The sequence below is a fragment of the Bombus flavifrons genome, chromosome 5, assembly GCF_040668555.2.
Source record: "Bombus flavifrons isolate JBK064 chromosome 5, iyBomFlav1_principal, whole genome shotgun sequence".
NCBI lineage: Eukaryota > Metazoa > Arthropoda > Insecta > Hymenoptera > Apidae > Bombus > Bombus flavifrons.
The window spans coordinates 16,592,791-16,620,653 of record NC_138446.1 but is presented as its reverse complement, the minus strand read 5'-3'; the positions used below and the strand labels follow the sequence as shown (position 1 = coordinate 16,620,653).

The 27,863-nt window shown below is 47.9% G+C and overlaps 1 protein-coding gene across 2 annotated transcripts in view; it reads right to left on the bottom strand.

Moving 5' to 3' along the window:
- Positions 1 to 27,863, bottom strand: part of LOC138180222 (phosrestin-2) — a 178,954-nt gene that overhangs the window by 95,747 nt on the left and 55,344 nt on the right. The gene's annotated exons all lie outside the window — the stretch shown is intronic.

The window sequence follows — 27,863 nt, the reverse complement described above, 5'->3', positions numbered from 1 at the left end:
CAGGCCGTGAGCCAACGAGGGTGAAACAGCCATCGGAAACTCGTGCTGGCGGATACCATTAATTTTATTACCGCGATCGCGCGACTCCAACCGACCAAATTTCGTCACAATCCACTTTTCCCATGGTTGCTGACATCTTCGGTCTAGCATTGTATTTACAACGAAACTTTCGACGAACGGTACCAGCTAGAGTCGTCGATGAAAGATTCTTTCAGTTAGGTTAGATCATGCTTGTAAAAATACGACTTTACGTAAACAATCGCAGTTTCTTTATTAGATATTAGATATTATATCTTGCATCGTATGTTTCCTTCTATACAGTTTGTTTTATCTCGCGTGATTTTACCGTTACAGTGTCGTATCGTCGATAGACAAGCAACGATATCTACACGTACGATGCAGGTAAAACCGCATTGAAAGCGACGTATAGAAGAATTCGTAGGAAAATAGGATTTCCCGGATTCAAGATGCGTAAACTTCGTAAATATATAGCTATTAGCGTAATCTTAAAGAAGAAGGGTCGGTAAGTGTTCGGTAAAAACGTTCCTTCCTCCAACAACAGGGGGAGAATTTCACGGGACCACTGTGTGTAATCGTGAACGCAACTTTGAGGAAGTATCCTCGGACAAGGTGACAAGAAGACGTTTTTAGTGGTCAGCAACAAATTTCGGACGATTAAAGAGTCGTAAAGCGAGCGCGGTCGAGTCAAACACGGATATCCTCTTAAAGGAATCCTCTGCTCCGCCATGGATCTAAATAGAGCCATGATTAGGAGAGATTAAGGCGAGACTCTGGTACCAACGAATACCCGTTCTCTGTTAAGATAACGCGAGTGCCTTATACTAATCGTGTCCCTTCCTCTCGAAGATAGAACGTTTTAGGCTGGGCCCTCGTGCCCGTGGACCCGTCGCGTCGTTCCAACAAGAACAACCAAAAATAATCCCAGTCCCTCGTCCACTCCAAAGTGCGAAACGATCGATTTACACGGCACGGTCTTAAACGTTCCTTTATACCAATTATCCGTGAATCAATTTCTAGAGAACAAGTTTCAACAACATGAGAATAACGTTCACAATGCTCCGTGAAACGCGATTATTTCTTAAGCAAGTTTTTCTTCACGTAAATCGACGAAGACGAATTTTAAGAGTAAGGAGATCTTCTTGGTTGCGCTCGATCGATGATCAACGAAGGAAGAAGAAAATCGAGAAAATCGATGATCTGTGGATCGACTGGAAGGAAAAATCTTAAGGATAAAAAGCTTCTGCTTAGTGGTCGCGTCCAACTAAGAATCACGAAAGAACAAAGTTAAAACGACAAAAGAAAAATTCGAAATTCGCAATATTCTTTGAATATTTAAAAGACGACTGTCCTTTACATCGCGTCTTCGCGTTAATTATTCGTTGATCGAAAGACCCGCTGTCTGGTCGCACTTGACTAAGAATCAATAACGAAAGTACAAATTTCGAACAATAAGAGAGGAATCCAAAATTTACGATACTGTCTGGAACACGGTCGTCTTTTTGGGGAAAGTGTACCACCATTATACCTTGGCGTCTCGAAACTCGTCTTGGGCTCGTAACTCCGTTTCATCTACCGATTTACGAACGCTCGGTCTTATCTACTTACACGTCGATTTACGATCGTAGCCGACCGCGAATCACCGCCGGGATTTCCGTGCCCCATCGGTCGCGATGAAAACCAAACTGTCGTCATTTACGCGATTTTTCTGATTCCGAAAGGTCGCCGTCGTGCAACAACGTTTCGCAATAACCGTGCTCGAAGGAGGCAAAGAGGGCGAAATATGTCACGGCGATAAGCGTAAATATTCGATTCCTCGACTAGTATCCTTTGGATCAAAAGATCTCTAGAAATCTCGCTAGATCGTCCGCCTGAATCCCTCTGACAACGTTGAGCTTTTCAATTTTGCCTTCTCTGAAATTTACTTCTCTCTGCCAGTCTCTTTAAAGGCAAAGAGAAGAGAAAAAGAAGAAGAAAAGGAGGACAAAGTTGTTCGGTTCGAGATTTATCCAGTTTTCGTTTGGCGAAAACGTCGAGAGAAATAATTTGTTCGAAAAACGCGTCTCGATGGGTTCGAGGCAAGAGGCGAAAGACAATCGTAGGAGGCAGAGAAATAATATTACACCGGGAACCGGCGATAAGGCCAGAGACGTGGAGGGAGGCCGAGATAAAAGGACGAGGAACGAACAAAGCGCGATTACCATTTGTCATGCCAGTAAACGATGCGATGGACGAGCCGTTATAAAGTATAAACGCTACGCGCGAAGATTACGAAAGTCTGTCGCGGTGATAATGCGTTTCGCGCGACACGCATGCGAGAGAAATGGCCAGAGGAAACGACCGTTGTCAGATAGCTGCGGACCTATAGAAACTTATTATCAGATCCTTACGTTACGTTGCCACATCTTTTTTCTCTCCCTCGTATCCTCCCGAGAAATGGAGTTTCTTCGTCAACCTCGGTGATCACCAATCGAGAAGATTACTTATCATACGTATTTGAGAACTCGTATCTCGTTGAAACAAATCGAGACGAAAGTGCAATTTTTATAGAGTATAAAAGGAAGATAGAGGGTGTCGAAGGTGCGAAGAAAATTCTTTCTCGAAATTGTGTTCGTTTTTCGAAGAATCTGAGGGATACCGGTGAATGGAGACGTTTAATTTGTGAACAGGTCCTCCTATCGGTCCGTTAACTCGCCTTATAAATTAGCTACAAGACCACGTAGCCAGATAAAGTAGTATACGCGTGCTTTCCACCTCGGATCGCCCTTTCTTCGAACAGGTAAATGTACACGAAATTAAGATATCCGCCGCTGAGGCCGCTAGACTAAATCGTTCCCATTTATATAAGAGCTCGCTCGCGGAGATCTCGGCGACGATTTATGTCAGCGCCTTCGAGCGTTCGTACAAATTTGTTCCACGACCTCGTGGATTTCGTCATCGGTGCCGGCGAAACGCACGCTTGTCCAACAAAAAAAAGAAAAAAAAGGAAAAAAAAAAACACCAACCTATTCCCATAAATTACCGCGTAATTTACCGACGTCGTATTAAACACGAATTAGTCACTCGGATTCGGATACACACGTGTCCGGAGCGGCGTGACCTCCGAATTATCTCCGATCTTGGTTACGCTACGTTCCACGCCCGCTCTAGATCCCGAGTTTCCACTCGGAATCGAATTCTCCATTACGCCCACGCTACCTTGAATCCAAATTACTTCGAGCCGAGTGTAAGCCACAGCTTGCGACAAAATTAACTCGCGTTACGCCTACGCTTTGCTAATGTTTGATTTATGGATCCACGGTAAGTCGAGTCGAAGTCACTCGGTAGATTCGAACCACGCTAAACCCGAATTACGCTAGCCGCGGGCCATCATTTACGCCGTGCAAAGTCGATGCTGTGCTGGATCCAAGTCGCGTTTCTATATGTCGATTCAAACGTTTCTTAGTTCTGTCGCAAATTTTATTCGAAGCGTGTTTCCTCAAATATCGATAGAAAATTGAAAACGGTGAGCTAACGAATCGATAGATTTCTGGACCTTCTGGATACGTTTAATTAATACGAATAAGATTTCTGGATACGTTTTTAAGCCTCTAGCCCATAGAACGTTCATGCAAAGAACGTTGAGTTTTAGACAGAAGAATTCAATAGGAAAAATCAAACCGAGTGAACGTATATTTTTTAAGCAACTGCAATTTGTTCTATGTAAATATATATGACACGGAATTACGGTAAAAATGATATAATTCGAAGCGATTTAAAAAATACAGTTGCTGCTAGTTTTCAGGCAGATCATGTATGCCGAACACACGTTAAATCCGAGCTACGCCGGGTTTAAAGTTACACCACGCTGCAACATGGTGAGAAAAAATCGAGCAAACAGATTCCGTGGAGATCCTAAAGGCATCTTATAACACGAGGTACATGCGTGGCGCGAAACGCTTGAAAGAAGCTGTCAGCGAAGCGGATTCGACGATTTGCGCGCGAATGAATCGAGGCGTCGCGTTGCGTCGCGCTTCCACTGGCTTACGTAAGTAAACGGACCGCGAGAAAATACGACTTCTCGCCTCGAACCTCGGGTAATCGAATCTAACCGGCCCGTCTCTTTCTCTCATTACCGTTATTACGTGTCGTCGAGTCGGTGTATCGTTGACAACGTAATCACTGCGATTACCTTCGTTCGCTTTACTGATTTTCATTCGTCGCCTTCTCGATCCGCGATCCTACGATCGCCTCGAGGTCGAAAGGAAATTCCATTCGATCGACGATACGCACACGGCCAGACGTTTAATTAAATAATTGCAACGGTGTGATCGAACGTGCATTCGATTTACCTATGTCTTTTGTTTTGCCATTATATCGCACGAAGATTATAGAGGAAAAAAAGTGACAGGTATCTACATGGGAAATATAAAAATTGTAAAATTGGAAAATAGTGAAATTGTATGTAGTATAAAATATCTAACAAGTATGGTATTCGTCGTAACTGTTGAGGTTATTCGATGTGTAAACAGAGAAAACTCGTGGATAAATTGTAAGGCAGAAAATATATTTAAATAGAAGTGTAATTACAAGTAAGAATACAATTTGAGCTGGTCCAGATCCGCGCGCTAGCTGTGTTACCCGATAACTGAAAACCCCGAAGCCAACGTCGCCTGTCTACTGTTTATGGTCTGTCTTCGTCACAGTCTTTTCTCTACACGCTGTCGATGGTTTCAATGCTTGAGAAAACTAAAAGAAAAACCAGATGTAGAGTTTTCTTCGAAGTGATGACCACTTCAACAGTAACGCTTCGGGAATACCGAAACAAATCTCTGTTATCGTTTTGTCTCTTTGATTCTATTCGTAAAAATATGAATTTGCATACGAAAATATCAGCAGCCTGGTGTGATAATTAAATTTACGTAAGAAACAAGATCCTTCGTGAACAATAGCTTTTGGTTTGGTTACCGATAACGCGTAAATATAATTTAAGATATATCGAATAAACTGGAAATATCTGTACGAGTCAGAATCGATCGAGCCCCTCGTTGTTTCAGACTTAATCGACTTCTCGCGATCGATCGATCGTTCGAATTCGTGAAACTGCATGGAGAACGATTAGTCAACTTCTCGGGTTCGAACTTCTTTTTGGATGAACGAGAACAAGCGACCCACGAGTCCTCGCCGGGATACCGTAAAGTTTCGTCTTTATTACCAGGTGATGTCGAGGGCGGATGCAGGACGCGGGAGGGGGGATGATTGATGCAGCCTGGTTATCGGGGACACGGGCCAAAGAAGATAGTCGATCCACGGGTCTCATTACCGCGACACGAGATGCTCATATTATCGTCATTTTTATTAAACACCGCTCGTACATTTTCGCTGCAGTCCGACGATAATGTAGCCGGCGAGGGAAACGTTCGATGAAATATTAGTCGTGTTCGATCGCGTCGTCGACGCCATTTACCTCCGGCGAGAGACGCTCGATCGTCCATTGCGAAATCGTCAAAGCTCGACGATCCTTCCATCCATCGGGTTAACCCGAGATTCGAGAACGACCGACACAGTTTTACGATTTTTCTCGGAACCGTGATGCGAAAAGGAGGCTTCGAAAATGGTGTGGAGCTGACGGGGGTCGAACGATATCGAACTAACGACGAGGATACGAGCGTTATTAATCCCGCGGAGGATCATAAACTGGGCGAGGACAGAAGATAAAAGGCAAGCCAAGCAATCGTGATGGAGAAAGAGATATCGAACGAAGCGTCTAACTCCTAAATGCATAGTGTTGCCATTTAGTATTGTAACTACTATAGCAGAAATATGATTATTGCAGAGTGTTCTCGAATGGATTTAGATTACCAATATAAAGCTTCATAAATCACTTTTAATTTATTGCCTTATTATCTTCACGAGCAGAATAGTTTAACATTATTCATAGCTATTTCTTCATTTTGATATTTGGAGCGTTTATTATTAAGGTAAAGTATTTCAGAAATTATGCTATACAACCAGTAAGATTAAAGATAAACAACATTTAATTTATTTATATATACGAGATGTTGCTTGTATAGCCTCTTTTTCGCAAAATTACTTTCCTACCTGTGATTTCGTCACAGGTAAAGCGGCAATTTCGTTGTATGTGAAAAAGATCGCGTATGTATTTAAGGGTGAAGGTATACTCGAAGCTTGGAATCGAAAAGCTGCATGGCCACGCTCGCTTGCCTCGTAATAATTCACTCGGCAATGCGTATAAACCGCAACATGGCGGACCAACGGATAATTAAGTAACAATTAGACCTCGGACGTAGGAACGTGCCTTGGCCGAAGAAAAGGATAAAAAGCGAAAAAGGCCGGCATATGGCCGCTTTATGCCATTCGAGTTCGCGCTGTTCGAAAAGCCTCGAAATTGACGATTCATTCGGGATGCTTGACTTCTGTCATGCCGCGCGCGTTCTCCACCCCTCTCGCTTGCCCCATCCGGCTTTCTTTCTTCTTCCACCTTTCCCCTATTCGCTCTGTTTGTCGCCGTTTCTCCCCTGTTGGCCGTCACCGTTGTCATCAGTCAGCCAGTCTCCCCCATATTTTTTTCATTATTCGTTGCTCGCGTGGCCGTTCGGCCGCGAAAACACGGCACCACAACCCGTAACCGCAACTTCCTCGATCCTGCCTTTCCATCGGTCTAATGCCTCTCATTGCTGTTCCAACGATGCGTGATCGGCGTACACTAACGACGGTAAAAGTTAAAAGGATTCGCGATGACTCTTGGAAACGGTAATGATCGCCGAGCAACGCCGTAATCGATCTCGAACGCGCTACTTTGAATTCGAGCGGCAATAGTTTAGTGAGTTACGTCATCGGATATGTATTCCGCTGTTCGGTATACGAAGAGTAGCATAGACGTTGAAATAGAGTGGAAGTAGGTATGTAGGATATATTATACTCGTTCCTCGATGAGTTAGTTACTCGTAATCGGATGCCAACGATCGAAAGCTGTATTCGAAACTGAACCTCGTCAGGGACAAGCTTATTCATCCGTGGCGTGTTGTAAGTTTTAGCGATACGACTATCAGAATCGCTGATCCATAACTCGTTACCAACTCGTTCGAAAATCTACGACAATTCGTTTTTGGAGATTCGAGTGGTTTGTTTCCGTAAAACGTACGAATAAGTTTGGTACGCGACGTTCGAACGTTAATAGATTGTTCAAAGAATCTCAATTGACGTGAAACTTGAAAGGATATTTCAAGTCCAGTAAACAACGAGTTCGCACAGATTAAAAATATTTCCAGTTAGTTAAAATTCAAGCAACTGGAATAATGTAAACGAGCGTTCAAGTACGCTTTATCGTTTGTTCGATTTCTATCGATAGGAATCTGTTAAAAAATTGTTGATACGTTTGAAACGATACGCTGGTTCGTATTGTATGGTGAAAGACAAAGGGATTAAAACGAGAGTGAGCGTGAAAATTGGAATTACGAAGCTCGTTTCGAAGCGAGCTTATTGGCTAACTTGCACGAGTGGAGGCACGGATGAATCGTGTAACGGTGAAAATTTTGCAGATTCACTTTCGGACGAGTTTTCCGATAATTCAATATAATAGAAACGCGACCGAGCGGGCGCATGGTAATTGGTGTTAACGAACACGCTCTGTCATTCACGACAGCGAAAATGACTGCGGCCGAGTGGAGTGTTTCCGGCTCACCGGCCAACTTCCGCGGCAGAACAATGGGAGCGCTTAACGCACCGGCGAAAGTCGTTAGTCAGTGTTATATTCCGCGTCGGTATGCGCGCCGTGCCGTCCAAATGCGTTAATCTAATTTTCTGGGCATCGATTAACGCGTCGGCCCGGCCAACATGGCCGACCCTGGCCGCGCGGATAAACGATCACGCCAATGAAAAAAATGGAAATTTGTTTTTCCGGCAGAATATCGTCACTGGATATCGTCGAGCGAAACAAAGTAACTCGAACGCCCAATAACCTCGAAGAATTACGATAACGTTGTGAGATTCTCAAGGATAGCTATACGAATCTATTTTGGGAAAGTACAATTATCTAGGAAAAATTCTGATAATTTCAAGACGAATAAAGAAATCCAAAATAAAACATATGCGATCAAACCAGAAGAGAAAAGAAACGAATCGATTGCATAATCCTGGTTATTTAATCGATACGTAAACCAGTGACGAAGCACGCGATCCGAACAGCGATAATGAAAATTTTCTGACAATCGACCGATCTGTTCGAAAACGAGAAAATTTTCCATCGAAGCGTCATTAAACGCGCCATCTGCTACACTCTTCGCGTTTTTAAAATCATCTTCGAGGCGCGGCATCTACAAGGTGGGAACAACCATTCACCGGTTTCGTTTACGTTACTCGTGGAGCACCGCAGGGGTGCCCGTTACCTTTTTATTCGCCCCACTCGAGAGCGGATCGTGAACAAATTGCCGCTACCGAACATCGTCCTCTTTCTTATGAATAGCTGGCCGTTGAGAAAAGTCCAAGTTCGTGTGTGGGTGTGCGATCGAGTCCGCGTGTTTCTGGAACCTGCTGTCGAGATCACGAAGAAAGCCACGGGCGGTACAACCGGCGGAAGAAAAAGAAAAAAAGTAGACAATGTCTCCAAAAATTGGTCGAAATTAGTGAAAATCCACGTAGTTATATAGAAGCTGACCGAATCAGGCTCCAATTAGACGTGGCTCCATTCACGTGTATCCGTCAGACTGCCCTCTGGGCATCTCGAAATATCTTTTTAATGGACGGGCGCCGCGTGATCGACCCGTTCTCTCCTCCTAGATTCCGTGTCCCATTCTCTTCTCGCCATCCTTTCCTACGTCACATCCGGCACGATTTACGAGGAAATTAAAAGATCGACACGACCGACGACGTGTTCGTTAACGAGCGACGCGGCACTGGCGTCTGTTTCCATGTCGAACATCGATCGACGATGCGTCGATCTCGCGTCGTCTAGACACGTCCCTCTTCATGGAAACGTTACTTTTTCACTACTTGGATCTTCTTTACGGCGGATACGCGTTTCATTTCTCACGAGACTGGCTATGAATCAATTTCGTGTAGCTAGACAGAGATAGGGAAGGGTATGGAAAGAGAGAAGAGAACCAGAGAAACGAAGGAAATCCATTAACGATCGATTAGCAAAACGGATCGAATAGAAAAGTTTTGGTGGCGAAACGATGCGTTTAAAAAACGATTTGCGGCCGTACGAGCCTGTGATTTTGGTCGATAAATTAACGGGCCGCTGTCAGCCGCGGCCGGTGATTACCGCGGATTCCAGTGCTCCACTTTACCAATTTTCTCGATTACCGGCATGAAAAGCCCTCTTAAGTGGACGCCCATCGAACTAACCGGAAGGTTTTACCTCGTCCCGGGACACCTCTTGAATTATCCGGACCGATCGACCTCGATTTTCCTCGCCTCGCTCCGAGATGTCTCGGAAATGCCTGTAATTTCGCTGACGAAACACCTAAAAGCATCTTCGAGGACGTTTCACCCGGCTTTGGTCGTCCCTAACAGGTGCCCTGTGTCTTGTCCGACACAGAGCCATATAACAGCGAAGAAATTGTTCATAGTCTTTCGATCGCATCTCTCGTAGAAATAATTAATACAGAGTTTTAATCGTAAAGTCACGCTTTAGATACGTAGGATTCTTAATAAGCGTATGCCGTAAAGTAGAATACAGCGATGATGTATTTTATTCCGAATCTTCGAACATGCTCAGCAAGAACAGGTTCAACGACAATTTATTTCAACCACCGTGTCGCTCGTATCCAAGCACGGTACGATCGCGAAAGATTAATCGAACGCTGAAATCAACGCCGAACAGTCTGGCAGATCCATCGTTTCGTATTTTTCTAATGAACGATTCGGACGCCTACTGCAGAAAAATTACGCGCGCCAACGTAAGGTATGGCTTTACACTTTGTACAGCAACTTGCACGTTGCTATATTCAACTTTTGACGCTTAGTCATGCTTACAAACAAAGGCGATCGTAAATGCCGATCCACAATGGAGACCATCCGGCATAAAACTCGAGAACAAAAGCAGGGGAAACAAGGAAGAAGCTAGAGGCGCGATAAATCCGTGAAAATCGAATTAACCGTACGCGATTACGAATAACAAATCCATGGCGGGCGTTAATGAGCGTCACCGGAAGCGTACGCGTGCACGCGAAGGAGGGGAATTCCGGGCAGGCGAGAAATACGAAGCAGGAGGGAAAGAGAAAGAGAGAGAGAGAGAGAACGGCACCTCCTGCGGCTGGTTCGCAGCTTCCGGTTCGGTTGGGGGCTCACCGACGCAACGCCAAGGGGACAGAATGCACCGGTGGTGTACCGCGATAAAATCGTCTAATTGTTTCGCTAAGCGTATGTGAATGTCCAACACGCGGGTGTTCGCTCACGCACCGCCGTTTCGTGCGCAACGTATTTTTCTCTCTGCTCTTTTTCATTTTTTCCGCCGGTTTCCCCCCGCCCGCCGTCTTCCCTTTCCCTACCATGGCCGTTCGACAAAACAACAAAAGAATCGTAATCGCGGAGGTGACGCGAGAACGATCGCGCGACCCATGCTCATGCAAATGATGGTGGCGGCGAACGAGTTCGCGGGAAATCGTTCCTTTCCGCGGCGTTCCTTCGCCAACGGCCCGAATTAGTTCGCTCCGTAGACCGTAATGTGTATTGTAATTAACGTAACTATGTAACCAGAGATAAGACCGCCGCCCCTGTACCCGCTCGCCGCCGTTTTACATGGTAGCACGGTGCCACGACTTACAAAACGCGAGCACCCTTAATGAAGATAATTCGCTAGCCGAGTGGTAATTGCATTTCGTATTATGTGTATTGCGTACGATATCAAGATCGTAGTTCCGTCCCTCGATGGAAACTGTACGGATAGATACGTACTTATGCGAATTCAGAAGTAAAACGTTTCCCGAGGCGATTCGACGCGGCGATCTAGCCGCGATAAATCGTAAGATGTTTCAATCGCCAAGTACCGGCTACGGGGCACCGTATCGTCGAGTTAATTACGTTAAATCGGACGTTATTAATCGAAACGTGTTGCGCTAGCCATGCTCGTCGCGGCAACAATAATAATAATACGGTAATATGGTCGAGCAATAACAACAGTTGTTTCAGTCGGATCGAGGTGGAGTCGCGGCGAATAATAGTGGGAAATTATCGTTGGAGTTCTCGGAGCGATCGAAACGGCGGGATCGACATGTTAAGCTACGTAATGAAAGAGTCGAAACGTAACACAGAAAGTGCGAGTTACCTTCGATGAAAAAGAACTCGATGAAGTCAATGACGTTGAACGGGCTCGCGCAAGAAATAGCTAGAAAATTGATTCTATAGCCGGGCAGACGGATGGATAAGAGTTCCGAGTGTCGTTAACCGCAGAGACGTTCGTTCCTTGGACTTTCGAACGTTCGAGCTGGAATGATAATTGGTCGATTCAATTAAGACGCGCCACAAGCGTTTCGGATCGCCTAATTAAGAGATAGCGCATGGGAGGAGCTACGCGCACCCTTTTTCCGTTCGCGAAACCATCAATCCGCACGGACGATATAGGCACAGCGCGGTTTCCTAAGGATAAATCAGATAGAGAAGAACTCATCGAGGAAGGAGGTGGACGCGAGCACAACGAGAGAGCTGGAAGGGCTCTGCTACATAATTAGAAGTTGTACCTCCTTCGCGGTCGCGATAAGCCACGGTCATTATTTCCGTGTTTAGATAGTCCGGCGAATGGACTCTGCCCCGTGGGATCAGCGTGCTCGTCGAAACGACAAGAACTACGTCTAACAGTCCATTCAACGTGTCCTTAAAAATCGATTCTTAAACAGCAATTTCTAGTACAAATTATACATCGCGAACTTTACGAGTCGATGTTACGCTTTCATGGACGGAGGATATGACTAATGGAATGATAATACGACCCAGTTAACCCATTAAGGCGCAAAGTTGCGTTAACGTCTATCGGATTCGCCTTGTAATTACGAAACGAAATTTCAAGAATTTGCTTCTACGACGCGTCTGTTATTTCCATACGTTTTTTCCAACTTGATAAAACAATAATTCGTTTCGTTTATATTATTTGATCGAATTTACGCAACTTTTCTCTGTTATGCCATCGTTTGGTCCTCGATGCGTTAGAATATTTCGATGATCTGTGTTCGTCTTGGACGAGTTCTGAATAGGCAGCGTCTTATTGCATCCAGACGCAGCGTGGTTCCCATGCGAGATATAGAGGCGGCGCGTACGTTATTATAAAAATTAAACGACGTTCATGCGATTGATTATCGAAATTATATATCATCGAATCGTCCGCTGGCGGATTTTCTGCGGAACGACGAGGCGGTCGGCGACCACGGTATACGAAGAAAGAGACGTGGATGGAGAAAGAGAAAGAGGGGAATGCTAGAGCGGAGCGGCTCGATCGACGTAATTGTACGCGATTCAACACGGACCGATGAAGATAGAGTTCTCGTGTGTGGATCGTCCGGCTCTCGGAGGGCTTAATAAGTCGTTTTCGAAAGATAATCCGCGGCGGGTGTGTCATTTGATTTCTTGTAATTTCGTGTTGGTCGCAACGCGGAATGCCGCGTAGATGAACACCCTCGTCGTCCCCGTCGTGCGCCGTAGACATCCTACGGACACACGCCTAGATACCCATTCTGTGTATGTATTCGCGCGACCATCTCTGTTTCTAACGTCCCCTCTCAACCTAACTCTTCTTCTTCGACAGCGATTCTCACAGCGAATTATAATTTTTTCCCGTATCTATTTTTTCCCGCAGCTGAAATTCACGATACGTTGAAACTAAGTAACTAAACGACGATAATTATATATCAGGTTGTCGGAAAAGTGTCTTTCTTTTGCAGATCCGTCTTTTACAACGATGCGTCTTTATACAAACGCGAAACCAAATTTGTCGAACGTTGTGATTTTTATTTCGATAGAACAAACTGGATCGTGCGTAATTCGAGAAAATAATATTAAACGAAAAATATTGTGCATCCGTTATTTCTTTATGAAACGAAAGAAACTTTTCGGACGACCTAATACATTTTTCGAAGTCCTTTTTCAGAGAGAATGTCCCATCGCATATGCCACTGCCTCGATTATACGATCTGTTTGTCTCCCGATGAAATTAGACAAGCACAGATTCTCGAGAGTATCGCAACGCTTGTACGTATCTTTTGTAAATACGTTCTGAACGTATTACGCATATACGGACATAAAGTACTTCCGTTTCAACGACAAGCGTAACGTTACCTTCCGCGACGAGGTTCTAAATACTTTCGCGAACCAACGTAGTCCGACTACAAAATACAGAAATGACTCCGTCGAGTTGACATCCGTCGCACTTAGCCCGACGCACGTGGAATACTAGAAAGTTTGAGAAACGCTGGTCTAGCAGGTTCATTTTTCCCGTTCCTTCGCCCTTCGAGCCACGAGATTACACTCATTCAGAGATTTCGGCTGGTTCTTTCAGCGGTCCGTCTTTTTTCCTCGGTTGGCTGAATGGACCGTGGTTTCTCGGCTGGATTTCCGTCCTTGCCCGGCGACGCGGCGATCGAAACATCGCTCGTGGCCCCGGGGAGTCTTTCATTCACATCGCTCCAGCGAAGAAGCGGTCTGAAACGGCGTGTAAGAATTACCAGCGTCCGAGGGAGAGAGAAAAGAGAGAGAGAGAGAGAGAGAGAGAGAGAAACAGAAAGGGAAAGACTTCTAGAAGGAACACCGTGGTCACAGTTGCACCACGAAATTAGCTCGTCGTGTACCTGTTTCATCGTCCAGACGAACCGACGGACGACCCGTGTCCCCTTTGCGTGGGACGATTCCAGGACTCTACCTGGCGCCAAGCGATTTCGTCCCGGATTGGAAGCCCGGGGAATCATACGGTCCGAGAGCCTTAATTGACACGATGCAACAATCCAATGGAATGGACCATCGAATTCCGGAGTGTGGTTCGGCTTTATCGATCGTAAACTCACACTGCGCCGTGGAAGATCGCTCGCTGCTCGCGACAAGATTCGATTACGTACTTGGACGAAGTACAATACGGTACGGAGCTGGGAACAGCACTATGGTCACAGGGGATACGCGTTTTGACGAATCGTTGTTCCGACGAATGGGACATTCGAAGGCGGAAATGCGTACGAACCCGTCGAAATTCAAATCGATCGATTCCACCTGCTGCAAATTTCTTTTTCATCGTTATCCGGATACGCGTAATTAACGTCTGCTTTATCGTAACGTATAACTTATTTCCGTAACGTTGTCTAGCGCGAGAAGACGCAAGACAAACAGTATCGAAGTAACGAGGCGAAATAAAAATGCTATGGGCAACGCGATCGCTTTCTCCTTCTTGTCGCGTTCTCCGCTTGTAACGCATGACCGACGAAAGGCTGCTTACGACGAATATACACTTTTTGTACTACGTAGCATCGAGTTGGAAGAGGACAATCCTGTCTGAAAGTGGATGTGCCTAATTACTCGGTCGTAAAACGAGCAAATTATTACATCCACGCGTTCGTCCATCGGAGGAACATCCATTACCGGAATCTCTGTAATAACATGTCGTCTTTGGAGGATGAATCGTGGTCAGTCGGATAAAGCAACGGGTTTGGGGTTCGGTACGCGGGGCACGGAATAAGAAGATCGTCGGACGAGGGAGAACGATAGGAGGATGGTTTCGAGGGAGAGATAAAGCAACCGAGCTTTCTGCTCCGCTCGGTGAAACGTGCAGATAGAAGGAGCGGAATAGAGCGAGAAGGGAGGAAGAAGATGGGAACGATTCAAATTAAATGCCGTTGAAACAAAAAATGATCGAGTAATGACAGCACTGGTGCCTTCGCGGTGGCTCTGGCTATCTTTGAGCATACGGTCCGGAGAAGAAGGGAGACCGTGTGATTACCCATCGACCAATAGCCGTGCTCAGAGCGGCCATCATGGTCCAGGGAAGACGTGCAATCACGCGGTTCTCCAGCATCTTCCTCGCGAGCCACGGGATGGTTTCGTCTTTCCTGCAGGCACGCGTGTTCCGGAGTCTGCCTCCTTCGATCTAGCTTACCAACGATGTATCGGCGTTCGAACGTGTGGAACGTTGCTCGATTTCAAGACGTCCATAAAGGAACGTAGGGATTCGAGATTGCGACTCGAACAGGTCGAAACTCGAGCTGTTCGGCAATCGGTCGATATTTAAAGAGAGGCGGTCGATTTTTCGAAACAATTCAGATTCAAAAGTTTACGAACGACGAAACTCGATAGCTCGAAACGAGTTAAAAGCGTCGATTTCTATGTAACGACGCGAACGTCGACTTTTCCCTCGTGACAAATTATTGTAGCTGCATGGAACGGCGGCGGTGTTGCGTCACGTAAGAATAACTAGGCCTCGAGAAGGGGACGACGCGTTTTGGTAAGGTGTAACACAGTTGCGCAAAAGCAAAACTAGATAATGGCCGCTTTCACGTACCGTAGCCTCGCACGGTGGTTCGGCGAACGTATGTAATTTAACAAGTACGCCTTATCCGACAGCCATCATTGATGAGCAGTGAGCCCTATAACGTTAATTATTTTCACGGTTCTCAACTCGTCTTTTAGAGGCTCTAAGAGGCAACGGCTATTCATCGGAACTGGTTCGAGGTTGTTCGACTAATTAGCCTTGCTTCCGGACAACTGCCTCGAAATAATTTGAAATCGTCCAACGCTGTGAAGACACAGCGGCACGTACGAGAAAGAAAATCTGTATTTATCGCGTAACAACGCACGATATCGGTTGTTCTAAATTACAGCTTCGAGAACACGTCGACGACGTCGACACAGGCGTGGAGAATTCGCAGAGGTTGAAGCACCCGCAATTACCGCGACTCGATGAAAACGCGGTAGCGTCTCAATCGGGAACAATTAAGTCTAATGAATTCCAAAGGTACGGGCATGAAACTCGCGTATTTGCATGATACATTACCGCGGCACGATGCGCGTCGACTTGAGAACCGGCAATTTATGAGCGCATATTTTTCTTTTAACGATAACACTTAAGCTCGTGTGTAATTGCATCCTGTACGCTTAAGGTCTGTCCACACGCGGCACCAGTTGGCCGCCGATGTCGTGCCATATTTCACGCGGACATTTCAAATCGCGTCGTTTTCGCGCGGCCTGGCTCGAGTTCCTCTTTCGCTACCTCGACTAACTCCGTTCTTTTTATCTCTCCCCTCCTATCTACGAATGATCACCGACGATTTCACTCGGCGCTCGTGTGAAACGCGGATAATGACGAGCAACGTCGAAGCCAGGATAGCCGGCGCTTAATAACTCGTTAATTATCGTTTTAGGAAATCCGCGCGCACATCGCCGAGCCGTCCAATTACTTTACGTAACTCCCGCGCCTTCATTTCTCCGCTCTGGTCGCGGTAATTGGTTTAATTGCGTTTCGCAAACGAGAAAAAAAGGAAACCGGCGCAGATTGGAAAGAGCTGGCGGAACAACGAAGAAGGGACTTTTATCGCGAGGTGTCTTCGCACGTATTTCCATTCTGGCCATCTCGCAGAAACGTAGGTAGGTACACGTGGTACACGTTTCGCATGTTCCACGCGTCTACGATAACGTCGTTTCCTCGAACGACAAACGTCGATACCAACGATCGATGGATAACGGCGATCGCGCGTTTCCGGTGCTCGCGAGCTATCGAAAATTCGTTTTGCCCGCGATTAATTGCGAACGGAGCGGCGTTCCACGGAAAAACTTTCTCCTCGATGGTCTTTGATTTCTCCGCGATAAAAAGGGAAAAGGAATGGTTAATTATCGCGCGCGAAACGAACGACGAAAAAGCTAGCGGCCACGGTAAACTAACTTTTTGCAAACGTTACAAAGCGAGCGTCGTTCGAAAGAAGAGATTCCTTCGTTCGCTCTTTCTCCTTTTGCTCGGTGATTTTCCTTTTTCCAAGGATTCCGTGACGTTGTTTTCGTAAACGAACGAAACGAAGGAGAACGCTCGTGTGTGCACTTCTGACGGCAATTAAGAACCGCCGCTTTTGATCGCGATTCGTCGACCTCCTTCTTCCTCCCGGTATCACGCGATTTCCACGGCGGCAGCGACGTACGAAACTTTGTTGCGTTTCAATATTTTTTCTCCTTTCGGTGGACGGCGAAACGCATTCACGGCTTCCTGCGAGATGGTATCGCGTTTAGGCGAGCTTTAGGTTATCATTAAGTCAGTCCTTGGAGGAATTTTCTGTCCTCGTAAACGCGACGCTCGGTAATCGTTTCGATCGTGCCTCTCGACGAGCTATATCCAACCAGAAAGTTAATTGCCTTCCAAGAATGCTCGCAAGGGTCGGCCCGTGTGGTACCCGCTTGGAAATATTTCAATCGCCTGGCAGAATGTGAAAGCACCGACGATTGATATAGGGAAAAAGTTACGCGCCTTTTAAATTTCATGCACACCGTTACGGCTGCGGCGATTTTTCTGCGTTCGTACGTCGCCTCGCTATTCCTTCTAACGTTCATTACATTACGACGGGTACTTGACTTAACCGCGCTCCTATCTATTCACGATCGCAATGGAAAGTTTCGACAACGGTAATTGGATTAGAAATTTCTAAAAACGGGGAAACAAAACCAAGCAGAGGTACCTGAATGAGATTTCGCTGTAATTGGCCACGATTCGCGGTACAGAAATCCCTTGGCCTGGTTTAAGCTAAAAAACACGTCAACGCGTGTGCACATAACGGGCACGCGGTTGCATTGTTTTTCTTCTCTTTCTCTCTCTCTCTTTCTCTCTCTCTCTCTCTCTCTCTCTCTCCCTTTTCATAACTCATCCGCGATCCATATTCATGGGGACGGCCGCGGAGGAAGGCGGAATGCGCAAGAAAATGAAACAACGAATTAGCAGCACCGAGCCGAGTACACGCTCGTGTTTCTGCTTATGTATAAATATACCGGGGCACGGATAAGATCGCTCGTATTTAGCAACAAAATCGCCGTGCAATGCGAAAAGTTTTTCACGACTGCCGTAGCACATAATGAAGTATAGTTACTTCCTGACATCAAACTAATTCGCCGCCATTACGGTGATTTATATTATATGAAATTGCCCGGCCCCGGCTCTTACGCCTAGCGCGATTCAATTCGCTATCACGCATTCAGCAAACCATGAACGCACGAACGCTCGATAATGACGTGAATCTGCAGCTTTGACCAGCGAGAAAGAACACCGACAGTTACGAATTTATAAGTCTGGTCGGCAAGAATTACCTTCCAGTCCGTTCCAATTCCTTAACGAATATAAATATTTATCGTACATTACGATACGCTGGTTTTACATCGTTCACGAGTTTTTCAGACCCATCTAGAGTGCGGTATTTTTCGTTTTCGTTGCTTGATTCTCGAATGGTCTAGTTATAAACGGAAGAGGGCTGGAAAACGGAAGTTGCACGACGTCTCTCTTGGTGTTCGGACAATGCCGCGACGAAGGAAGTAATTCGTGGAGGACTTAGCCCGTGGCGGTGTTCAGACTCGGCCTGTTCAAAGGCGTGCTACGCGTACGAGCATTGTCTTGACAACTTAGCGGTTATTTTACACGCTGTTAGCTCGGTAAGCTAGCCACGAGTTTACCGCTGTTTCTATGCTAATGAGCCACACCAAGACGAACGAAGCTGCAAACACGCGGCCAGCGAGAAGCAGCGCGGCGGCTAAAGTCGCGGCAGCGGCACGACTCTTAGACCGTGCTTCCCTCCGAGTCTCTCGAACAGCTCTAGTTAATACAGAAACTCTCGGCCTAACTTCGCCCAAAGGGAATAGTTGCCGCGATATACGCGTGTAACTTCGTCAGAAGAGCCGGGACCACCTTGCTTTCCAACCGTCACGCGCAAATTTAGTTAAAGATGGAACCGCATGACGTACACTCGAGCTTCCCCGATCGATGTCGCGACTTCGATGTATTCGGCGAACGAATTTCTCGAGCAATTATCGCAACCGATGTCCGTCTCTATCGATTTACTCGCTTTCGTGTCACTCGATAACCAAGAAAACGTACGTACTACGACGTAAAATATAATCGAAGAAAGGAATAATCTGATAGATAGGAAGATAATAAGCTTGATCGAAAATAACCGATAAATTTACGATGTTTTGCGAGAAACGGTCGTTACGTTAACGCGTGTTCAAGGAGCGACGACGACGCAATCGGCCATTTAATCGCAAAATCCATTCGTTTTCGTTCGAAGGTCGAGCTCTTTAACTTTTCGAAGATATGGGAAAAGAGAAATCAACGAAGACGATAGGTAAACGTGCAAGTTTCGTTCACGATCGGTATCTCGTTTACACGGACTTTCCTTCAACGCCTCGTGTCTGGCTTGCAAATCCAAGGGGGTCGCGTATAGACACAGGTCACGTGCACGTATTGCCCAAGTACTCGTTTTGTCACCAGCGTTACCGCGAATAAGTACGAGCAAGTTTCTATATTAGTTTAGTTGCTCGGGATTAGCTGGTTCGCCCTTGCGAGTAGCTCGGCTGCTCGCGCATATCTATAAGGTTCTCGCGTTCCCTCAACTGCAGAGGCAATTTTAATTGCCACGATAATATATGCGCGAAGCATTTGCATCTGTACGTCGTAGCCGGTGCCTCGTAATTGTATATCCCTTCCGTTCAATTTCCACCTTTGCGCCAACCCTTGACGCGCACCGATAATATCCCGCGTGGATTTTATTTATGTAAAAAATCTCATCCGTACGTACTGCATGAAATATCCATTAATTCGTCGACTTGGTTGCCAAAAGGGTAAGCAAACTCGCGACTCGCTTTTCTATCTCCTCGCACGCGTGTGAAGTTTCTTTAACTTAGAACGCGAGAGTCGCAGTATTTTTTATCGTTGCTTTATCTAGTGCGTTTTTGCTGTTGCACAATCCAATTGCTTTTAAATAAGTAATTAAATCACGATTAAAACGCAACGAGGAGTATCGGTAGCATCTTATTCCACGTGTTATAATTCCAAGGCAATCGCATCCATTGCTGAACGCAGTTTCGACTTCCTAGCTCCTCCGAAGAGATGTACTGCACGACGATTCCTTGGAATTGACTCGCACGACCTCGAGCATTACCGTAATCGTCGTAACTACCTTAAAAAGCGGTCTCGCGCGCCATCGGCTAACGCAACATGCAGATTGTCGGTTGTTCGATCCGGCAGGGGATCCCGGGATTCCTGCATTGGTCGGCTACTACTGGTAACGGCCCGTTCCCTGTGGCTCGGGCCAGGAGTGAAACGAGAAAAGAGTTGCATCGGGACCGACCCGTGAAACCGTAGAAAATTGTGCGCGATCGTATACCTGGAAACGATGGTTCGTTTGGTGGAATATCGGCGATGCGGCGCTATAGAAACTTCGCAGGGTAAAAGAACCGAGATTTTATTTATTTCCTTCGTTTCGTAACGACGCGAAACACGTACAAAGGTTGTTCGAGATCGTACGATTCTAAAATTCACGGCGGTAAAATACCTGCCCTAGCGGGCAATAAATACGCAAATTTCAGTTGAAAGGTTGGAAACAAGGCATCGAAGGGTGGAGAGAAAGAAGAGAGAGCTTTGGACAGACAGAGGGGAAGTGTAAAAAGCGAAAAAGAGCTGGGATCGACGAGACGCGACAAGTAACAAATAATCTTGGTCACGATTGGGGGGGAGGCGGGGCGGGTAGGTAGCTGCCGTTGTTCCTTCCTTTGTTTCGAAATTTCCCGAACGATGGATGCCCGTAAAAGTGCTTCATCGGCGAGCTAGCACCGGACGTGCGTGTTCCGCGCCCCGCGGGATCAATGGATTCGCGGCCGAGGAACAAAGGGCCGGGAAGGCGAAACGGCCGAAAGGGGACGAAGAAAAGAGCGAATCCGACGCAGCAACGAGAGAAAGAGAGAGAAAGAGAGAGAGAGAGAGAAAGATACGTAACAGAGGCCGATAGAGAGGCCGAAAAACGGGAGTAGATCTGTCGTGGCGATAGAGCTGGTCTGCGGCCACCGCTGCCCGGGCACCCATGAAAAATAACGAAAATTTAGTCGAGGGCCGGCCGCAAAGCGATTAAGTCCATTATACAGTTTTATCAGCATGAGAAAGATCTAATAGCGAGCGTACACCTCCCTTCTCGTTCAGCCCTCGCTCAACTCGCTAATTCTCCGGTGTCGCGTGTGTATGTACGCGCGAAGGAACCCCCTCGATGTGTCATACGCGCGCCACTTGTGTCGCTCAACGCCTCTTCGTCTATCGAACGTGAACGATGAGTGCGAGCACGCCAATGGCCCAGACCAGAGCATACGTGTATTGGAAAGCGCGCGTGCGCGACTACTTGTGTGCGTGTACGTACGTTACAAGTAGTTAGTTACACGGGACATAGGCGTAGAATTTTCGAGATTGATACGCCGTCACAAGGTGATTAGCGTGTCTCGTGACGCGGTGCTCGAAAAAGCGCGTAACGACTCTCCGCGATTTCTGGCTTCCACGTTGGCCGTAACGCGACCATTACGGTCGCGGTTTAACGGCGCTCTGATCGTTACCGCGAAACGATTAACGTCGCACGATTCGATCGTGGTCGTGTACTACGCTCGATCGACGCCGGCTCGGTGCCTTTTTACTCGAAAGAGGAAGCAGGCGCTAACGATTTCGCAGCGTTTATTCCAGAGGGTATAAAATATCGTTGTATGGCGATAATTGTCAGAAACGACGCCTATGCGACAGAAGGTACGACACAAAGCATTAACCACGAGAGAACAGCTAGCGCGCGCGCGCGCGCGCGTGTGTATGTGTAACAGGCGGAACACACGGTATAACTAACGAGAGACCTCAACCCCTGGCCGGTGGAAACACCTGCAGGAAATCACAACCCCCGAATGCAAATATTATCTTAATTGCTATAGAAAAGTACCGCCATTACGCGGAAACGCTTTTTTCTTTCAGCTTTGCGTCGCGTTAACGAGTGTGACCGGGTCGAGATTGCTCCGCCGATGAACATAGGGTGCGCACTTATCAACCCCTAAACGAAACCGTCCACACGTTGCACAATCCCGAGCGAACGATGACTCGGTAGAAACTCGAGTGTGAAACGTTAAATAATAATAAATCCCTTCGTCGATGGCCATGGGAACAGTTGCAGATCTTCGATCAGGAACGGGCTAAACGTAAGATGCCAGATACCTTCGAAGGTTTCGCGTGTTCGAACGAAAATTTTCGCGAATACTTGCACGGCTGTTTGTCATGTAGAACGTTATGAGGCTAAAAGACGGGCTACGAGGCGCAAAGTGGCTCTTACATTGGTTTCAAGGTTATCTAGCTCGCTATCAATGCAAATTGCCCGTAATGGAGGCTCTTAGACGAAATCGGATACGTACGGGAATAAGGGAGCTGGCGTTTGTCGGTTCTCTTTAATCGTCTCACCTGCGCGATTGTGTCGTCGACGGAAAATCTCGTATGCTATCAAAACGCGTTCGCGTGTGAACGCAAGAGCCTTTAATTCGAAGGAGAAGAAGGGGCCGCGGAATAAATGGAAAATTTTTTATCCGCTTATAACGATGCGACGGTTATTAAGTTTGGCAATTACGACACGGCCGAGACGAATTCGTGTCGACACCCACGATGACGAATCGCGTATTTGGCAACGCTCTTTAGGCAACTTCCGCCGCCGCGTATCCTGTCAATAGCGCTTCTCCGCGCGTTGCCTTTAATTAATTTCTCATGCATACCGGCCCGTGGAAACTCGAATAGCTCGCGCGAATTCGTGCATAATGAGTCGACGCGAGCATCGAGCGAAGAAATCGCGGCAGGCTACACGATCGTTCGTTAACGTCCTCGGCACAATTTTAATTATCATCGACTAATCGTCGTCATCAGCTGCTCCACTGCAAGATGCTTCTTAAACATCTTAAACTCGCGTCGTAAACGCCGGAGGATTCGCCGTTTCTCTGTTTCGTTTTGCGATCGATCAATTCCAGTAGCCGCGTAATCGCAGGAAAATCGCCTAGCGATCGATAATGCGTCGTTAACGCGATCGCATAGCAATTTGCATGCGATCAACCGGGTTGCAGAAGCCCAAGTGGAAAATGGGACGGTTGTGGTAGCGGCAAAAACGTTTCGTTGAAAATCATCGAGTACCAAACGTTCGTGTTAACAGTGGGCTCGCGTAAAGACACGTAACGTTCATGCACGATGCAATTTGCATCGGCAAAACCGCGGCGTTTGATGGCGAAACACGACGTAGTTTCACCTTCGATTAAGCCCGCGTTTACTCGCGACTAGCTCGAGCAACATCGTCGTTGCTTTTCTCTTTCGTGCGCCAAATTTCCGCTATCGCACCCGCGGGAACGCATTGCGATCTTAATGAGCACTTAGCATAACAAACGTAAGATCGGATCGGGTTGCCAGGTTGTACGGTACACGCACGGCCTGGTTCGACTACCGGAGCGCGCGCGCGTTCGTTGAAAGGGCTGGCGAACGAAGGGAAAAGGGATCGGGCTGCAAGGAGGGGGGCAAGGTTCGGGAGGAAAAAGGTGAAAGAAGCGGGCAGAAAGTGAGATAAAAGTGGAGGGGTGGAAACGAGGGAAGGAAAAAAGGTGGAAACGCGCGACTTTTAAAGGCGGTACGAGGCAGAAGAAGAAAAAAGATAAAGAGGAAAAAAGAAAGAAAAGGAGAAATAGGGAATCGAAAGGAGACAGGCTTTGGTTTATACCACGCGATGCGCATGCGAGCACCTCCGACTTATGGAAGTTTAGCCGTTAACTTAACCGGCGTTTACCTTAATCTAAGATCAGCTCTGGCCTGCCGCGTGCACTGCTCGGTATAATGTATGGCCGTATGAATATGCATTGGACACGGTATGAGGTCTACCACCGATGTAAACGCGCGCGTACGTGTGCCACGTACAGCGACGGCTACGTTTACCTATGCAACCGTTCGCCCCTGCGAGTCTGCCTCGTTCGTGTGTTTGCTTACGCTCGGTTTGCCGGCCAGCGTGCACGCGGCCGTGCCGCGCGCGCCTTCCTTTTATACACGAGTTTGAACGGTGTGTGCACGGGCTGATCGCGAGCGCGCTGCCAATCGCCCGGTGAGAAAACCGGACAGGAAGGCGCGTAAAATCACTGCGATGCTCGTTCGACTCGCGTTCGTTCGTACGAACTTCGACTTAAACGTCGGACACGTAGGTATACGAGATAGCCGCAACGCTGGAAACGAGAATCGGAAGAATCGAACCGAGTCGCTTACAGGGTTGGGCCAATCGCGTGCCGCGATTAATCCCTACGCATCGCGTGGTCATTTAAACAGCGTAAACGTTGCTTTCGTCCCGAAGGTTGGTCGGTCGTAATTCACCGGCCAACAGGATTTCATTTTTGCGAGCGGATCGCCGCGCCGGCTCGTGCTGCGCGAGAGAGGGTTCGCGCGTAGGCTGACCGCTCGTCGAGAGCGCAGGTTGCACGCGCGAGACACTGTTAACCGCGCGTGGGAGTAATTTGTGAGCTCGCGAGTGCGTTTCGTGCGTGCCGGCCGATACGGCTCTACGGAGGAAGCAAGTGGAAGGTGGATCCTTATCTGGTCGAATTTTACGACCGTTTTAAAGGATCGTTAATTTTCGAGCGTTTATCGCCTGCCCGCCGCGGATCCTTCCACGTCGCCTCCTCCTCCCTTTACGAACGATTGTCGGCGGTCGACCGATTCCCCTTCTCGAGATGAAAATTCGAACATCGATCTTCGGAACGTTGTCCGCGGTACGCCACGAACCAACTAAAAGCGGACGTTCTAGGTATTTCAGGTATCGCCGACCGGACGACCTTTCGTGACGCCATTTGTCGCAAGCATGGCCGCTTTTACGGATTTTCATTCGCTCGTAAAACCAATTGTAACATAGTTTTTTAAAGAGATTTTCCCGGCCGATCTTCGAAACGCGAACGACGTTGAAATTGGGTCATCGGGCTGGAGTTTATTTTAACGCCCTGCGCCTCCAGCGAGGCGCTCGTGTCTTTGGAAATAGTCGAATAAGAAGCGGAATGGAGTATTTTCCACTGAACACGAGTCGCGGCTATATCGGTAAATCCGCGGATCTCTTGGACGAGGTTTTTGCCACGCATCGAGTCTAAGATCTTTGAAAGCCCTTTAGAGGAATATCCAAAGGTCGTTCTAGCGCGAATCACGGCGCAAGGCGACGACATTCATGAGGGTTAATTGCAAGTTGATGAAAACAGTTTTAACGCTCTTAACTTTTCACTTGGTGTCTCAGACCTGACGGCGAGACTCTCATGTATATTTAATAGCCGACACGTGGATACACTTGTCTAGGCTGCCAACGCGATACGTGTATCTATGTTAATTCGCTGGGAGCGACGTCGAAGCTTTAAAAAATTCAACGACCTAAGCGCATTTCTTCGCACCTAGCTGCTTCGCCTCTTTGCTTTAACTTCCCCTCTGATTTCCCTCAGAATCGAACATAGCCGAATTCAACCGCGCAAGAAACACCAACGAAATTCCCGTTCTTCGCTGCCGATATGGATGCACGTTACAGACTCGGGGAGAGACTCGTGGAAAAGTCGTTGTTCGCGGCGCCGTTGTTTAACGACGCGAAGCTTTTGTTTCGCCGCCTTCTGGTCGCGACGCTCGTGACTAATTCTCGTGTTCGTTTAACGAGCCGCCCACGAACGAACGCGTTAACCTTTCCACGTGCGCTAGTCGCGCGAAGAACGCGCGAGCGGCTGCACGGACATCCGCGAAAGGGCAGCGTAGAACGCGAGGCGTAGGTGGCGCGTACGAAGGGAGGAAGGAAAACCGAGCGTTGCCTCCTTGCAGCGGTTTAAACCGTGTCACGGTTTGATAGTCTCGTTACAGGCTCCGTTAACCCGTTTTTTCATCGGACCAAGACCATCTCGTTCGGTACCTTATTCGTACAAACCGGGGAAAAAGCGAGGAAAATAACAGCGAAAAAAGAGACGTTGATATACCGCTTGGTTTTCTTTCCACGGCGTGCAATACCTAATCGTCGCTTAATGGTACACGTCACGCAGCGTAGTTAGCGCAAATAGCTCAACGTTTAACGACGGGAGCACTTCCGAGACGCAATTCGGTCTCGCAATTTGCCCGGCCGATAAAACAATCCGGTCGCCTCGGTCTCGCGGATTTTTCAGATTCTTGCATATTATACGACTTCGCGCGGTGTACCTCGGGCAGAGGATGCGTGGACAAGTTTCCAGGCGAACATCGAAACGCGCATACGTTAGACGGTGGCGTGTCGCGAAGAGGATTGCCCGGCGTCGAGTACGCGCGCCATATGGGCTGCTCGCATAAATAAGCGCAACTATGGGCGGTCAGCTGCCCTGATTAAACGACGTCGCTAGCTCTTTTTTCTACGATTCTTCCATTTCGGTTTACCGTCGCGTGGCTAATTCGATTTGGTGCCGGGTCGCGTTCGTACGACGCTGTAATTATTCCTCGGCGGATACGCTTGCGCGCATTGTTTCCGAGCTTGGACGAACTTGCAGCGGCGATTTCGAAACGCTCGGACAGCTCGCAGAGAAGCGACGGCGGTTCGTCGATTCGAACGGACGACAAAGTCGACCGACGCCGCAACAGCGGCGAAAAGGGGCAGAGGAAGAAGAGCGTGGAAACACCTTCGAACCAGATGGTCGTTAGATCCGATTCGGTGATCGATCGGTGGTGAAATTTTCGGTGGAAAGTTGCGTTCCCTTTCGGAAGCATCGTCGTCGCCATTTACCAACACTCGTTCGTTCGTACGCGTTGCAATCGTTGCGTGGCTTCGCAGAGATCTTGGCGAGGTTGGTCCAACCGAGCGGGGTCGATCGATCGAATCGACTAAACGACGACGATGGAGGAAAAAGAAGAGCGGCGCGCTCGTGGCTTCGTTCGTAAGTAGAACCTTCCGCCGTGGCACGGACGGAGCGCGAGGCAAGTAGAAGTGGACGGCGGCCGGTGGATTCGCGGCAGAAGCTCGAGGTAGGACCACCCTTCGGCCTCGATGGCTCTTCAACCCCTTCCAGGTGGACGCGTTGGACCTCTCCTCCCGCTCGACTGCTCCGGGAAGCGATCTCGAACGGGCAAGGAGAGAACGAGAGCGGCGGAAAGCGGTCGAAGTGGGAGCGTTCGTATCAATCTCTCCTCTAGCCTCTTCTACCCCTTCTCCCTTTACCCTTCTCTCGGTCGGTTGGCCCTCCTCGGTACCGAAACCCCTCCACTTTGCTGCGCTCCGAGCGCAACCTGACCCTCCCTCCCCGCGCTATAATGAAAGATATTAACTACAATTTTATATCGAATTACCGCTGAAACACATTTCAAATTAGTTGGGCGTAGCCGCGCCACGTAGCGGAGGCGCCGAGGTTGCCGTGTCGCCGATTGGCTGGCTAGTTAGCGCCGCTTTCGAGGATTGGTGGAGCAGAAGGAGCAGAGGGGAATGCTCAGGGCGTGCCACGACGCCGATATGGCCGCCCAGGAACGTACGGAGGCGGCTGGTCTGCTCAGTGCGAGCAGATCAGTCGAGGCAACCCGATGCACACGCACGCCTCGCCCCAGCCAACGCTCCCGACACCTCATCATCAGACGCAACGCATTCTCTCCTTCGACGATCGCTGCGATTCGAGCGCGATCCCACCGAGATCGATCGCGTCGAGATCACCCGCGAGTTCGATTGCACGCGTGTTTCCTTCGTACGTGGTGCCGACGAGATCGACGACCAGAGATCGAGAGAACCTGGCCAAGCGTGAGTCGCGCGAATCCACAAGACCGGGCTCGAGGATGACGTCCGCTAACGGTTACGTGGATCGTTGGTGTTCCATCGGCGAGAAGGCAGACAGTCTGATATTGTGAACCATCGAGTTTCGAG